At 44.1% G+C, this 13429-nt stretch overlaps 1 protein-coding gene across 6 annotated transcripts in view; it reads right to left on the bottom strand.

The window, feature by feature from the left end:
• Window positions 1-13429, bottom strand: part of LOC112261010 (serine/threonine-protein phosphatase 2B catalytic subunit alpha isoform) — a 95871-nt gene that overhangs the window by 65072 nt on the left and 17370 nt on the right. The gene's annotated exons all lie outside the window — the stretch shown is intronic.

Here is a 13429-nt window from a genome sequence, read left to right on the forward strand (position 1 = left end):
TGTGCTGTGGTTTAGGTGATTCACTGAACGAACTGAACTCACTCTGTGCTTGTCACCCCAAGGCATCAGGCATTGGCGGTGAGCTTCGCTTTCTGTCAAAGTGCCAAAAGACACACACAGTGAGTGGACAAATGTCTACAAGCACCCGTGGTTGCTGCTCCCCTGCGCCACACAACACAGTAACCCCCCCCCCACACACACACACCACACCAAAGCTTTGCAGTGGTCTCTCAGTGAATGTTTAGCTAAAAACCCATCATGACTCATGACTGAACTTTTGTTTGAATGGTTCCAACCTCCCAGTTTTCGTCAAAAACATTTTTTTTTAAAACAATGGAGGTCATGAACCAAGACATGAATCATCAATAACTGAGAGAAAAAAAACACTGCCTTTCATCAAATAAAAGATTGCCTTTCCTGGTTACATTGCTATATTCAGTGCTACTACCTCCAAGGAGGATAATCAAGGGACAACAAAAAAAAACGTTCCATCTCTCAACATATTCCCATAAAACTCTCTCAGCAGGTTTCCAGTTGGGAATCTTTCAGTGAAGAAGCAGCCCCATGCTGTATATTTGCCATGTGTTGAATAGGACACAAAGAGGGTGCATCTCATTCCCCAAACAACCTGCCCAGGGCTTATTAATTAAATGACATAACCACAAAGAGACAGAGAAGAGATTACGCTACTGGGTAATAGCTAATTGGCAGAGAATATTGTACGGGTTCAAATGGGTCAGGATATTTGGAAGACGGAATGGATAGAAACGTAGAGCACCAACTGGAACTTCTGGTTCAAACCAATAATTCTACACAGTCAATTTTCGACAACGTTGTCTGCCACATCCAAAGCTGCTGAATAAGAGTCTGTCCCTTCAGACACTTGTGTTGAAACACTTCACCCAGAACTCAAGTTTGTAACATCTGTGTGTCAATGGCGATACATTATTGTTTGTCGTGTGCTGCGCTGAGCTTCTTTAACTACTGGTCCTGCATTCCAAATGGCACCCTAATCTCCTATATAGTGCACTACATTTGACCAGGACCCATATAGAGAATAGGGTGCCATTTGGGACGCACACCGGATGAATTTGCCTAGTTTCCATGCGGAACACCTCAGACTCTATTTGCGCTACATCTCCATACAGCTTTCAGTCTCCCCCCCACCCTATCTCTCATTTAAAATGGCTACAAAGCTGCCAATCAAATATTCATAAGTCAGCACTCTGCCTAGGAGATGCAATACTGAGAAACAATTAAGGCGTTATAAATTTTGGGGTGAACCCTCCATATTTAAAACCCGCCTACGGCCCCCCCCTGCAGCATGCATGGCGCTGCGTTATTATAATATGGAAAGGAGATTGAAAGAACATTTAAGTCAGGGTTTATGGCTGCCAATTTAATTTGGGATGATTCAAAAGCAAAGAAAGCCAGAGTCAGAAAGGAATAGTAATCCCCCTGAAAATCCACTTTCCTCACAAACACTGTTCAAGCATGTACAAGGCTGAAGCTGGACTAAGCCAGCCTGAGTAACTAACTCCTTTCTCTACCTACCTCTCTATTCGCCAGCTTTCAATAAAACAATATGCTAATTTCTCTCAGGTGGTTCCCACATGGGGTTTTCTTGAATTAGTTATCTGTTCTGGTGTTGAATCAACCACACATCCTTTCAGGAAGTCATATTGAGATCTGCGGCTTGTGATGCACAATTTTATTAGACTGGACAAGCTTTCTAATGAAGCTGCAGACTGGCGAATACTACTACATGGTAGCCTACAATATTTTATCCACTCTGAATCCATTGTACACCATCCAACCTTTTAAACCCACTACAGGGTACGAGGAAACAGTCTCGTTTTGCATATTGTGCAATATGCAGATGAAGCACCACAACAATGGCACTCATGGCAACCGAATGTGCTCTTGTCGGCGTTGGAGGAGCCTTCTGTTCTATCTACTAAGTAAAGGAGAGGTCCCGGCTTTTCAAAGGGTCATTTAGACGTTTGCGTGTGCCTCTTTAGCATGCATTAGTCGGAGTGAAGCAGGCTCTGGACAAGACGTTTAGCAGAAACAGGGCTTTGAAAAGGTGCCTTTTAGTAACACAGATTCAGACCTTCATTGTGCTGCCTGTATTTGAAAAGCAGTGAGGGAAAAGGGAGAGCAAGGGAGAGACAGGGATATACTGGTGGTGTACCCGGGGGCAGGAAGCGAGGCCGAGCCAAACAACACCCACCCACACACAAACACAGGCAACAACACACGCACATGAAAGCAAGCACCTACGAATGCACACGCACAGACGCACACACACACACAGTTGGTGCCCCTGGCACTCTGGTCCAGAGGAAGCAGAGAATGTAAAGTGAGGGAAAAGAGGAGAGCTGCTAGCTGCTAGATGGAACCTGTCCAAATGGGCTCTGTCAAAATCAAACCCCTCTATAAAAGGCATCACATAAGGACAAGCATATTTCTTTATTAATTACCCAATAAAGTTATCAGTAGTTTATCATGTTTTCAGGGCACAATTTAAAATCGGACTCGAGGCAGTTGGTGAGTGACTTCTACTCCAGTTCATAAAATGTTCAGATAAAACAATTTTGAAAAAGCACACAGTCAGGTGGTAATTGTAGTCAATAACAAATTGGCCCAGCGTTCAAATGAATTGATCCTGTTATCAATAACTATTCCACATGTTCAGTATTTAATTCTCTTAATATTTAATTTCTTCCTGTCCCTGGGGCATTCCCTCGTCTGTTTTTATTGATAATTACACAAAATCATATTTTAATACCCACAGAAAAAATGCATGATATGTACACAGTCTATCCTCCCCATCTTACACACATCAGTACACTTTAAAAATAACAGGCTTTTAAACCATTACATAGACTTTGTTTTTAAACAAAATGAGTAAAGGGGTTGCCACGGAAACTAGAGCAGAATACAGTCTCAGTCTGATCTTTTATCCATCATAGCAAAATATTGGCTTTAGAAGGAGATGCCCACGGCTATAGCGGTTAGAAAGCACACACGCACGCACGCACGCACACACACATGCACACACACACACACACACACACACACACACACACACACACACCTACAGGTCCTCCTAACAATAGAGAACTCCTACAGTGCCATGACACATTGTGGGGAAATCTATGGGGGTTTGGACTGATGTGCCCAAAGATGGGTCTACCTACCGGAGGGAAGAAGCCAACAAGTGAGGTGGTACCTGCATCGGCCATCATAAGAAAATATTGGTTCTATGGTACAGCATTAAAATCAAAGTGATACTTTGAAAGTGCAGTGTGTGGGACATTCTTTCCATTGAATGACAATGACACTAGCTATGTGTAGACAGGGACAGTGAGAGACAGAAGCTGGCTCCCATACAAGCCAAGCAACGTCATCAATCCAGCCTGTCCGTGTCGCCAAGGCTGTCAGCGCTAAGACAATAAGCATTTAAAGTGCCGGTTTAGAGCCAGTTTGAAGGCTGTAGGAGCTTGAGTAATGAGCAAAATTATTGTCCTCGTTCGACAGATTGAAAAGACACGAATGAAAAGGTCACGCTGGAGCTTTGGCGACATGGCAATCAAAACATGGGTCAGTTGCTGTGAAAACACAAGGAGGTATCTTCATGTATGTAAAGCATGTATTAATCAATTCCTGACAAGCGGAGGTTGGTCTCTCTCTCCCTCTCTCGGGGATGTCCCCTTCCTGCGCTGGCTCCCTTGGCTTCTGGCCCACAATGTGCTGCTTGTGGTTGGCGTGTGTCGGCCCATTGATGGCAGTAGGGGAGGGTCAATGACACAGACCGAGTGGCCAGTGGGGAACCACCGTTTCACAGCTGCCTGGCGGATGGTGGATGGCTGATGACTGCGGCCGTGCAGGGACAATGACGAGTCAAGGCCAGCGTAGAGGATCAGATGAACGGTACGATACGTCAATGAGAACATGGAGGGAACTGAACAAGGGTTGGGAAATCAGTATGCTGGTTAGGCCTGTTATTAACCTGTCAAAGCACCTACTCTCTCTGTGACTGTCGACTACTGAATGACAGACAGCATTTGACGCAGACTGCCTCACGCAGACTAACTGCTGGTATGAGAAGCATTATTTAACATACAGTGACTCAACATCTCAATGGATATACCTCAATGGGAGAGTGAAGAACTGTAGATAACCATTGGTGTGCTCAAAAAGCCACTTTGAACAATTGTGGTTGATTGAAAATATTATTCAATTTCTTCATAAATTGAAAACATGTTTAAAGCTGCAATATCTAACTTTTTGGGCAACCGACTAAATTCACACAGAAATGTGAGTTATAGATCTGTCATTCTCATTAAAATCAAGTCTAAGGAGCTGTAGATCTGTTCTATGGGCACTATTTCTATGCTTCCCATTGTTTTGTTTTTGCTTCTTTTACTTTCAGTTTTGTGCACCAGCTGCAAACAACTGAAAATATAATTTTGGGAGGTTTTGAAAAGGTATTGGACAGCGGTTTAGATGGTACAATGATTCTCTACGCTATAATTGCTTGTTTTGTCACATAAACTGAAATTAGGCCAGCTATGAGATTTTTAGCAACCTGCAAATGGGGGAGCGATTTCAGCATATTGCACCTTTAAAACATGAGCTGAAGGCTAATTCTACCATGGTCGGTTCAGCACTCTTGCGATCCAGGCCAGAGCTGTGCTTTAGCTAAACATGCAGCAGTCACGACTTCTCTCGTACCTATGCATTCCTTTTACTCTTAGTGCTCTTCTTGACACCTACTTTACAAACACTTACTGACGTTTCCTGCCTTGAAATTATGGTGAATGCATTCCACCGCTATCTACTCCGTCGTTCTGGGAAAATATTACACAATTATCCCTCTGAGACAAATACATCACCAAACAATCCCAGATAGTAGACGTGCATGTCGCAAAGACCCTTACCATGACTTCAGCAACCCATTACAGTGCAGTGCCAACCCAAACACAAAAGTCTCCAGAACTTTCACACCATGACACTAGTTATCGTTCCACAACACGACATAACATTGCGACTCAGGGGCTAACTAACTTGCTAGTCGCTAACTGTAGCAAGATCTCCTGCACTGTAGCGTCTCCCTAACTGTAGCATCTCCTGCGCTAAAAAGCCTAGCCAGCCGACTGACAGCCACTGAAGAAGATGTTAGTTCCCTGGTTGTGGTGTCGGGCTGAGGCCTGCCCCCCCCCCCGTGCCGTGACACAGGATTAGCTGTCATTAGAGCCAGGGAACTGTAGTCACTTTCAAAGCGTAGCTGAGAGGGAACAAAGCAGGAGTCTGGGAGGACAGGGAAAACAGGCTTTTACTGGAGGAGGCACATTTAACTAAACTGCTGCTACAGCCTGGATAGGGAGCTTACATTCAGCTGGAAAATGCTAGTGCATTTAATGCTAATTACTATAACAGGATACACTTACTCTGAACCCAGTGCTATCAAAGGAGACATGTACATATCCTCCAACCCTCTGTTTCAAAATGGATTTGAAGTCAACGTTCAACGGTATGCTATAAAATGTCAACAAAGTCTATAAAAAAAGGACATGCGTGTATATTGCTACGCTAATCATATATATTGCTACGCTACGCTAATCACGTATATTGCTACGCTAATCACGTATATTGCTACAGTAATCATGTATATTGCTACGCTACGCTAATCATGTATATTGGTGTCAGTGGTTGGTTTGTTCATTTCTCCTTCATTTATCTACAAGGTCATTTCATTTGAGACCACACCCCTCTGAAGGACTATCGGGGGATGTTTTGCTCCTCTCTCCTCTCCCGCCAGACCAGATAGTGAACATTGAAGGTCAGACTGGAGGGAAACTGGAGAGTATGTTCGGATAACACTCTCGACTCGAACCTGGCTGGGCCCTGCATACAATAAGCACTTTTGTCTCCCTCCACTGCAACTCTCCATCATCCTGTCAACTGGACCCGGCCTGCGTTCAGAGAAGGCTGACGACACCGTTCTGTAGAGGAAAACACGTGTCCGCACTAACCCCGCTGGAGAGTTCCCCTGTGGCCAGACGGCCACTTTACAAAGCGGCCCTTGTTGTTGGCGGGGTGTTCAGCGACCAGAGAGTGACATTCAGAAGGACGGCAACTCGACACAGAACAAGGTGCAGATCGGGTGCTGATGCTTCTGCGTGGTGTTGAGTAACACTTAGAAGACAAGTTGTCAAGATGAGTTAACATGACTCAGTCTGAAATGCCTTGTGTTTATTTTGGAGGGGTACCAGATTTATAAGCCTTGTTTCATTGACCCAGATAAAAAATGTAAATAAAAACTCCTAGATTTAATTTATTTTATATCAATATTCATGATCAATTGATTTCATCAATATGGTTTAAAATATCCCTTTTACCATCATTTTAAGAACGTCTGTAGACGTTTGTAATCGTACATTTCTTTATTTCTAATCCTTGAAAATCGGGTCTACTTCGTTCATTTAGTCAGAGTTTGTGAAACTGGCCGATTGTCTCTGAAGAATGACAACAACATTAGAAAAGTTTGGTGTCAAATAGCTTTCTCGATATTCTTTCTCATGGACTTTCTCTGAGATTGATGCCACTGTGTGCGTGCTGAGAGGATGTGTTGAGCAGTGCTGCAGGCATAACTATGGTTTCAGGCCCAAGGCTTGACCAAGCATTCCAGTGAGTGACCCTGAAGTCTACACCTCCATATAAAGAAATCTGACATGACATGCTATCATTGTGAAGTCCTCAAAGGCTATACATCACAACAGAACAACACGGTATCGCCCTCTTTTCTCCCCTTTCTCAACATGGTGATATATTTTTTGAAAAGAAATCAATATATCATTGATGTGTTGAGTCAGGTGGTCATTTTTAATCGGCATACAACGCACAACCAATTAAATGTTTCTGGGCGTGTTTTTCGCTAATAACAAGCCATAACAAGTCTAATTGATCAGAAGAACAGGTCTGATCCAATTGTATAAACACTGAAAATGAATAGGCCTAATGCCAAAATTGCTCAAACAAGTCTAACCCGCTTTCCGTGTTTTTTTCAACTCACAGCTTGCCTTCTGAAAAAAAATATGCCTCAACAGGCGCGTTGATCGCACCTCCCGAGGAGAGGAGCACTCAGCTCGCTGGCAGCCCAAGACGTTGGCATTTCTAGAATGCAATTACTAGACAGATACCAAGGGGATGAGTCTGGTCTATTTTTGCCCCCCCCCCATACAGCCCCATCCCTATCCATACCACGGGTGCAGTGAGTTGACCCATATAAAACTGGGCTTGAACTGTAGATTACATTCTTAATCATTAATTAAAGTTCTGTCCCATACCGGAGTGCTTTAGCTATATTTTAATGGAGCGCTTTGGCTATATTGAAGGCAGGGGTTATGTAGGTTGGGGTAGTTGGACCAAATAAGGCATTTCATCTATGCAAGGGTGGTAATCTGAATTGACATTAGCACAGGTGAAAATGGACTAGTTGAGGGTATCAATAGGATTGTTACAATACGGTGATGATAGATATATGTGAGAAGGAGAGAGGGATGAGAAGAGAAAGCCTCTCCCAGACTGCGAGAGAATTCTGACTCAGCAGAGACAGACTCTCCCCCCCCCCCATCCTCTATGTCTCCTCTCTTCCCAGACCCAGACGTTTGAGGGAGGGTCTGTATCTCATATCGGGGGCTTGTGACGAAGCTCATGAGGTATCTGTTATTATATAACCCCTATAAACCCTTGAGCTAAAAGTGACCGTTGCTGTAAATCAATCATCGGCCTTTACCGCCAGTCCTGCCCTCCATATTGTAAAAATAGCGGTTCGGTTCTTCCCCTCTCTCTTTTTTAAAAAGATTCCTTGGTAACACATTATTAAAGCCACCATCTGTGAGTGTTTACCAACCGAGGATATTAAATGTAGGAAATGGTGTAATTCGGAAATCTGTTTGTACCGAGAGGTCTATCCACGTGCCCTATCTCGAGTGTGCGGGGGGGCTGTCTTACCCAGTGAGGGGCAGTGAGGTCCAGGAGACAGCAGGTTGACCGGTCATGCCGTGCCCTCCTTCCCCCTGTGTTATTTAGGTCATTTGGCTGGGTCAGGTCCACTTGAGGCTGAGCCAGCCAGCCAGGGAATTGGTCATGCAGCAAGAGTCACTGCCATGATGGCCTGAAGGTGTCCAGTAAGGGCCAGAGATGATCAATATCCAGTAAATGGCATACTCTGTACCTTATCAAGTTGTGCCTGTTGGTGGCCCAGGTTTACATAAACCGTGCAACTGTATTTGAAATTTGTACCTTGCTTCAGAATATCTTTATTTGAAAAATTCTTTCAAGATTTGGATTGGTTTGAGGCGCAAGGCAAGATTAGAAGAAGCCATAGCCATGTGTCTTGAACTACTTCCTTCATTATTGTGATCCACCAACACTGGGCTTCCTTTGGCATACCCTGCTCCACACTCCATTACAATGACCACAACTGGGGGTCAACAACATGGCAATGAGGGCAGGTGGTAGAGGTCTGCTACCCGACCAGAGCCCGACAGACTCTGACATTATACATCAGGCTAGGGCCGGGTAGGGCCTGTTTTTTCATCACCAACTAGGGTACGGGCTGGGCTCGGGTATCACTAAATTGTTCACTAACATTTTGAAGCTGAGACATTTGCTCGTGCTCTGCCGCACAGTAAGGTGATATTTGACTAAGATCATAACATGGTGTCAGAAGTGCTTCTACCTAATCAAATATAAGACAGGAGAGATAATTTCACGGAAAATAATAATGTTCCTTGAGTTTTGTCTGTTTAGAGTGAGGAAAAGTAGCTAACGGCTCTCTCATGTCTCATCAGTGAGCAGAGCAGCCCAATCAGAGCCGTTGCTATGGATACTTACCGCTACAGAGCCGCCATGAGCAGAGCCCATGCAGAACGAGAAGTGCGCAGGGAGCGAGTGGCAGACAGAGAGGAGCTGCTAATGGATTTACTAACAGAGAAAGTTAGTTCTGATCTCGGCTTTCGGGCTGGGCCTGGGCCTTAAATTGGGCAGAAGCAAAATCGGGCCTGGGTAGGCTAGGTCCTGAATTTCGCGGGAATAGTTAGGGCTCGGGCTTCAAGTTCATACCCGTGAAGGGCTTTAGGAGGTAGTGGGGGATTTGCTCTTCTGCAGACATACACATAAGGCGGGCTCAGATGCACTTGAGAGATATAGAATCTGCCAAACGGAGTCGCTGATTTATATCTCGATTTGGACGTCCCAAAAGGCCCAGCAGCATTCCTCCTGGGGGATCAGGTAACGGTCTATACAGGGAGGCATCATTGGAGGATTTGTCCCCCACTGATGCAACTTGGTGGCTAGAATAGCGGTCTAGATCTATCTATACGCAGAGTTAGGCCTACGGCATGATGGGAGTTTCCCCCTGCAACACGTGGGCGACAATAGTTCAGCGTTCAGTTACAGAGCAAAGAAGTCACTCAATAAAAGATAAAACAACAGTATGAGAGGCAGATGGTGACCCAGAGAGTAGTGTTATCCAGCTCAGCGGTTTGAACAAGGGCACCGCATAATCACAGAATCGCTCCACCAAAAACAAATTAAAAAAACAGCAGATAGAGAGACAGACATGGAACGAAACAGAGAGGCATAATGAGAGCAAGTTTGATAGAGAGAGATACAAATGTCGACGTTGCTAGCAAAGATGTCAGAGAGCTTAATAACACACTTCAGTTAGATGGCGGAGGGAAGGACACAGAGAGTCGGTCGAGTTCACAGTAGATATGTGGCAAGCCGCATTGCCATTCCCTCAACCTTCCCAGAGACTGGGTGGGGGCAGGGGGAACGTGATAGGCTGCACCATACGGTGGAGCCGTACAAGAGCTGCCAAAAAAGGACAACAAACAGTGTGCATGTACGTGTGTAACTAGGGTGTGCCGCAGAATTCATTACAAACAGCGGAGCTCGTCTTCTCTGCTACAACGTCCCACACTTTGATGACTGTTTGACTTCGGTTTGGTGTTTAGCGTATCGTTTTTGATTTATTGTGCATTGTCACACAACGTTTCACATTTACATTACGTAAAAATTTAAAAAATGATGCCATATGCATGATAATTAATTGAGGACCTGTCTAAAACGTATGATGATGATACATCATGTGTGTGTGTGTGTGTGTGGGGGGGGAGACACCCAGAAACAGAATGTTGAAATCAACAACATGCACAAATGATGTTCAAAAACACAGCCACGAAAACAAATCTACAGGCTTAGGACTGACAGACTGTCACTTCTTCAACAGAGCCATTCTTTTGAGTTAAAGATCCTAAAACACATCATCAATGCAAAGCGAATCAGGACATGGGAGGCCATCTTTGTGGTAGGGAAGGAGGCAGCTCCACGCTAGACAAACCAAAATGCAGCTAGGGTGGTATTCATTAGGGCATACAACAGAAAACCAAAATGAGCATTTGTTATTGGACAAGTCCTCGTCTGTTTTCTACTGTTTAGTGCCTAATGAACACACCCCATGATTTGGGACACACTGCCCCTCCTGTTAATGATCTCTGTCAGGGCATTTGGATGATTTAAAGGCTATGCTGATTGGTCAATCAAATATATGGCCCCCAGTCTGTTGCTCTTCTGACAGGCACAAAATCAACTGGGACACAGTCAGACAGACAGACACACTATTTTTTTTAACAGTCTGGCTGGCCTCCGGTGTTAGGTAACAGTGAATAGCGCAGGAGCTATTGACATCTGTTTGTGATCTGATAGCACCTGACTATGCACCGTTTTAGCTTGGTCACTTGTATTTGTAGAACAACTTGAAGAACAAAATGCTAAAGTCTTACGTTGCATTGAGACAGCATCTTCATATGCGTTACAACAGTTGGCCTTGAGTAAAATGTTACCGAAATGTTTATGTGGTATCTTTGTTTATGAACCACTGCCAACGCACATGTAACAAGGACTGAAGACACCCAACTGTGAGATGAGTCAACCTTTTGTTTTTTTTTTTTACACAGTATCAAAAGCTACTCTGCGATTCTGTGAAAAAGAAGAGACGTTCAGAGTAAACACTACTCTACAGAGTAGACACTACAGAGTAGACACAACAGAGTAGACACTTAGAGTAGACACTTAGAGTAGACACTTAGAGTAGGCACTTAGAGCCCCTACAGTACCACCAGTAAACAATGACCAGCTTTCAATAGCTTTTGAACAGACAGGCACATAAGCGGACAGGCAGACAGGCAGACTCAGCCACACACACACAAACAAACAGTGCTCAGTCACGACTCTGGCTCCAGTCTGACTCCTCTGCAGTAGGTTTTTCACAGAGCAGAGCATAGCGGTCTGGACAGCTAGCCCCTCCCCCTCTCCTCCATGTGGGCGTGTGTGACTGAGTGGCTTGCCATGCAGCCACAGCTCTGAGGCCAGCTTCAAACCCCTTTCTGCCTGGCTGGCTCCTCTCTTCCACAGCCAGGCCTGTTCAGTCGCTGAACACTGGTCAGCTCTGTCTCTGTAGAGGTAAGGATGGCTGTGAAGCTCATTCCTTGACATGAATGACAGGTAAATGTTGATCGATTCAGACAAAACCAGAGCCTTTATGAAATGACAGAAAAATAACCCAGAAATATGTTGAATTAGTTACATGTGGGACCTTTGTATAGACTAGCCGTATAGCTTTTTAAATGAACATAACAAAAAAACGATATTTTCCAATGACAATACAGTATAAACATATGAACAGAAAGTACTGCCTACAAATGTGCATAGTCAAGCGTGTGGAGTGTAGAGCTCAACACACCTGTGGATGGGGTGGGGGGGTTCATTTTCAGCCAGGCGGTCTATAATTAACATGGTTCAATTTGTGTAAATAAACCTAGAGTCCTTGATTTGCTAGCTGTAGTCGCTAGGCTAGTCCACCCATCAGGAACAGTATGAAAACATCAGAGAAATGTCTTCCTGGGCTGTAGTTTCACCGCAGGATCGATAAGTTGGCCAGTTAGCTTTGGTAAACACTCATGTAGCTAGAACTCTTTGTTTTATGCTTTATAGAAAGGTTATAAAGTTTAAATAAGGGTTAGAGTGTACTGAGTCACGTTACCATGACTACTTTAATACCTCTTTGTATGAGCAAGGAAATGTGAATAGTTGCTGTGTCGATACTATCGATTGCTTTCTACCGGAAAAGTTAACTGAACTGTGATTTAAATTGTGGATATTGTGCTATTTATCAGACTCTATCCAAACTCATCCGGCATGTACTAAGGCATTTCCTAAAGTAAATGACTATGCCCATAGACAACCAAGTTCTAGCAGAGGAATATTCCCCTTTGCCTAAATACCCACAGGGCCTTCGAAGGGCTCCTATTTCATAATGGAAACCTGAACGTGACCGCAGGAGAAATAAAACACATAGTAAAAGAACATCAAACTCAATCCCAGTTAAATCCTGAAGAACTGGCAACCCCGGGAGAGTGTAGAGCGCGAGTGTGACGCCATCTTGAAATGCTCTGGTGCCAAAACTAGTCCTTAACGACGCGCCAAACGCAAACCCTCTTCCAGTTGGGAAGCATACTAACATGGAACCTAAACATCTTTTCCCTATGACTTAAAAGGATCCGTTTTAAAAGGAGAGACATGGCAACAAATTCCACTTTGAAATTAGTGTTCTACTGTAGGTAGCCTTTCCTGCAATCAAATGACCAAATCTCCCTCTAGTGGCCTCATGGGTGGAATGTTATTTTCATAATTTCATAATTAATTAACATTATTTATTTTTTTAAACTTGCAGAAGATCTGGTGTTTCTATGTCAAACAGTTTTGATATATTTCAGTCTTCTGAGGTGCATAGAGTGTAATATTGGGATGCAAACTCAACATTTAATACATTTCAACTATATCTGACATGGTACAGGTGTCTTCTTTTTTCAAGCCCATAACCATGTGTGTGAGGTGTACACTTTGGTTTCAAAGATTTGTTTAAGACTACCAGGAAACATTCTGTGTGAGCCTAATTTAGCCCACTGCAGTAAAAGGTTATTAAATGCAACACTTTCCCTCCATTTTGAACTTCACCTCCAAAGTGTCGGAAGAAAACTCCTTACATACTCCTCTAGGCCAAGGGAGTTTTTAATCTCTCCGGGTCCTGAAGCCTCAGTTACTAGCAGACACATTTTTTTTCCCAGGCCAACACCTTCTGCTTCACACTACTGGAAGGCTTGATGATTGATATATGGTATGAGAGGTAGAATACTCCCTTCTGTGTCTAACATTCCACAGCCGTGTCGACATGGTGCTGGAAGCCCTGCAACATCCCTCTCTGATGTCGGGCTTTCCCTTTCTCTGCTACTCTGCTGTTAACAGGCAGCGTACAGCTGGCTTTTCACATGTCCCTCGCATTTAAATAGAAAAC

This window comes from Oncorhynchus tshawytscha, linkage group LG10 (assembly GCF_018296145.1).
Source record: "Oncorhynchus tshawytscha isolate Ot180627B linkage group LG10, Otsh_v2.0, whole genome shotgun sequence".
Taxonomy (NCBI): Eukaryota; Metazoa; Chordata; class Actinopteri; order Salmoniformes; family Salmonidae; genus Oncorhynchus; species Oncorhynchus tshawytscha.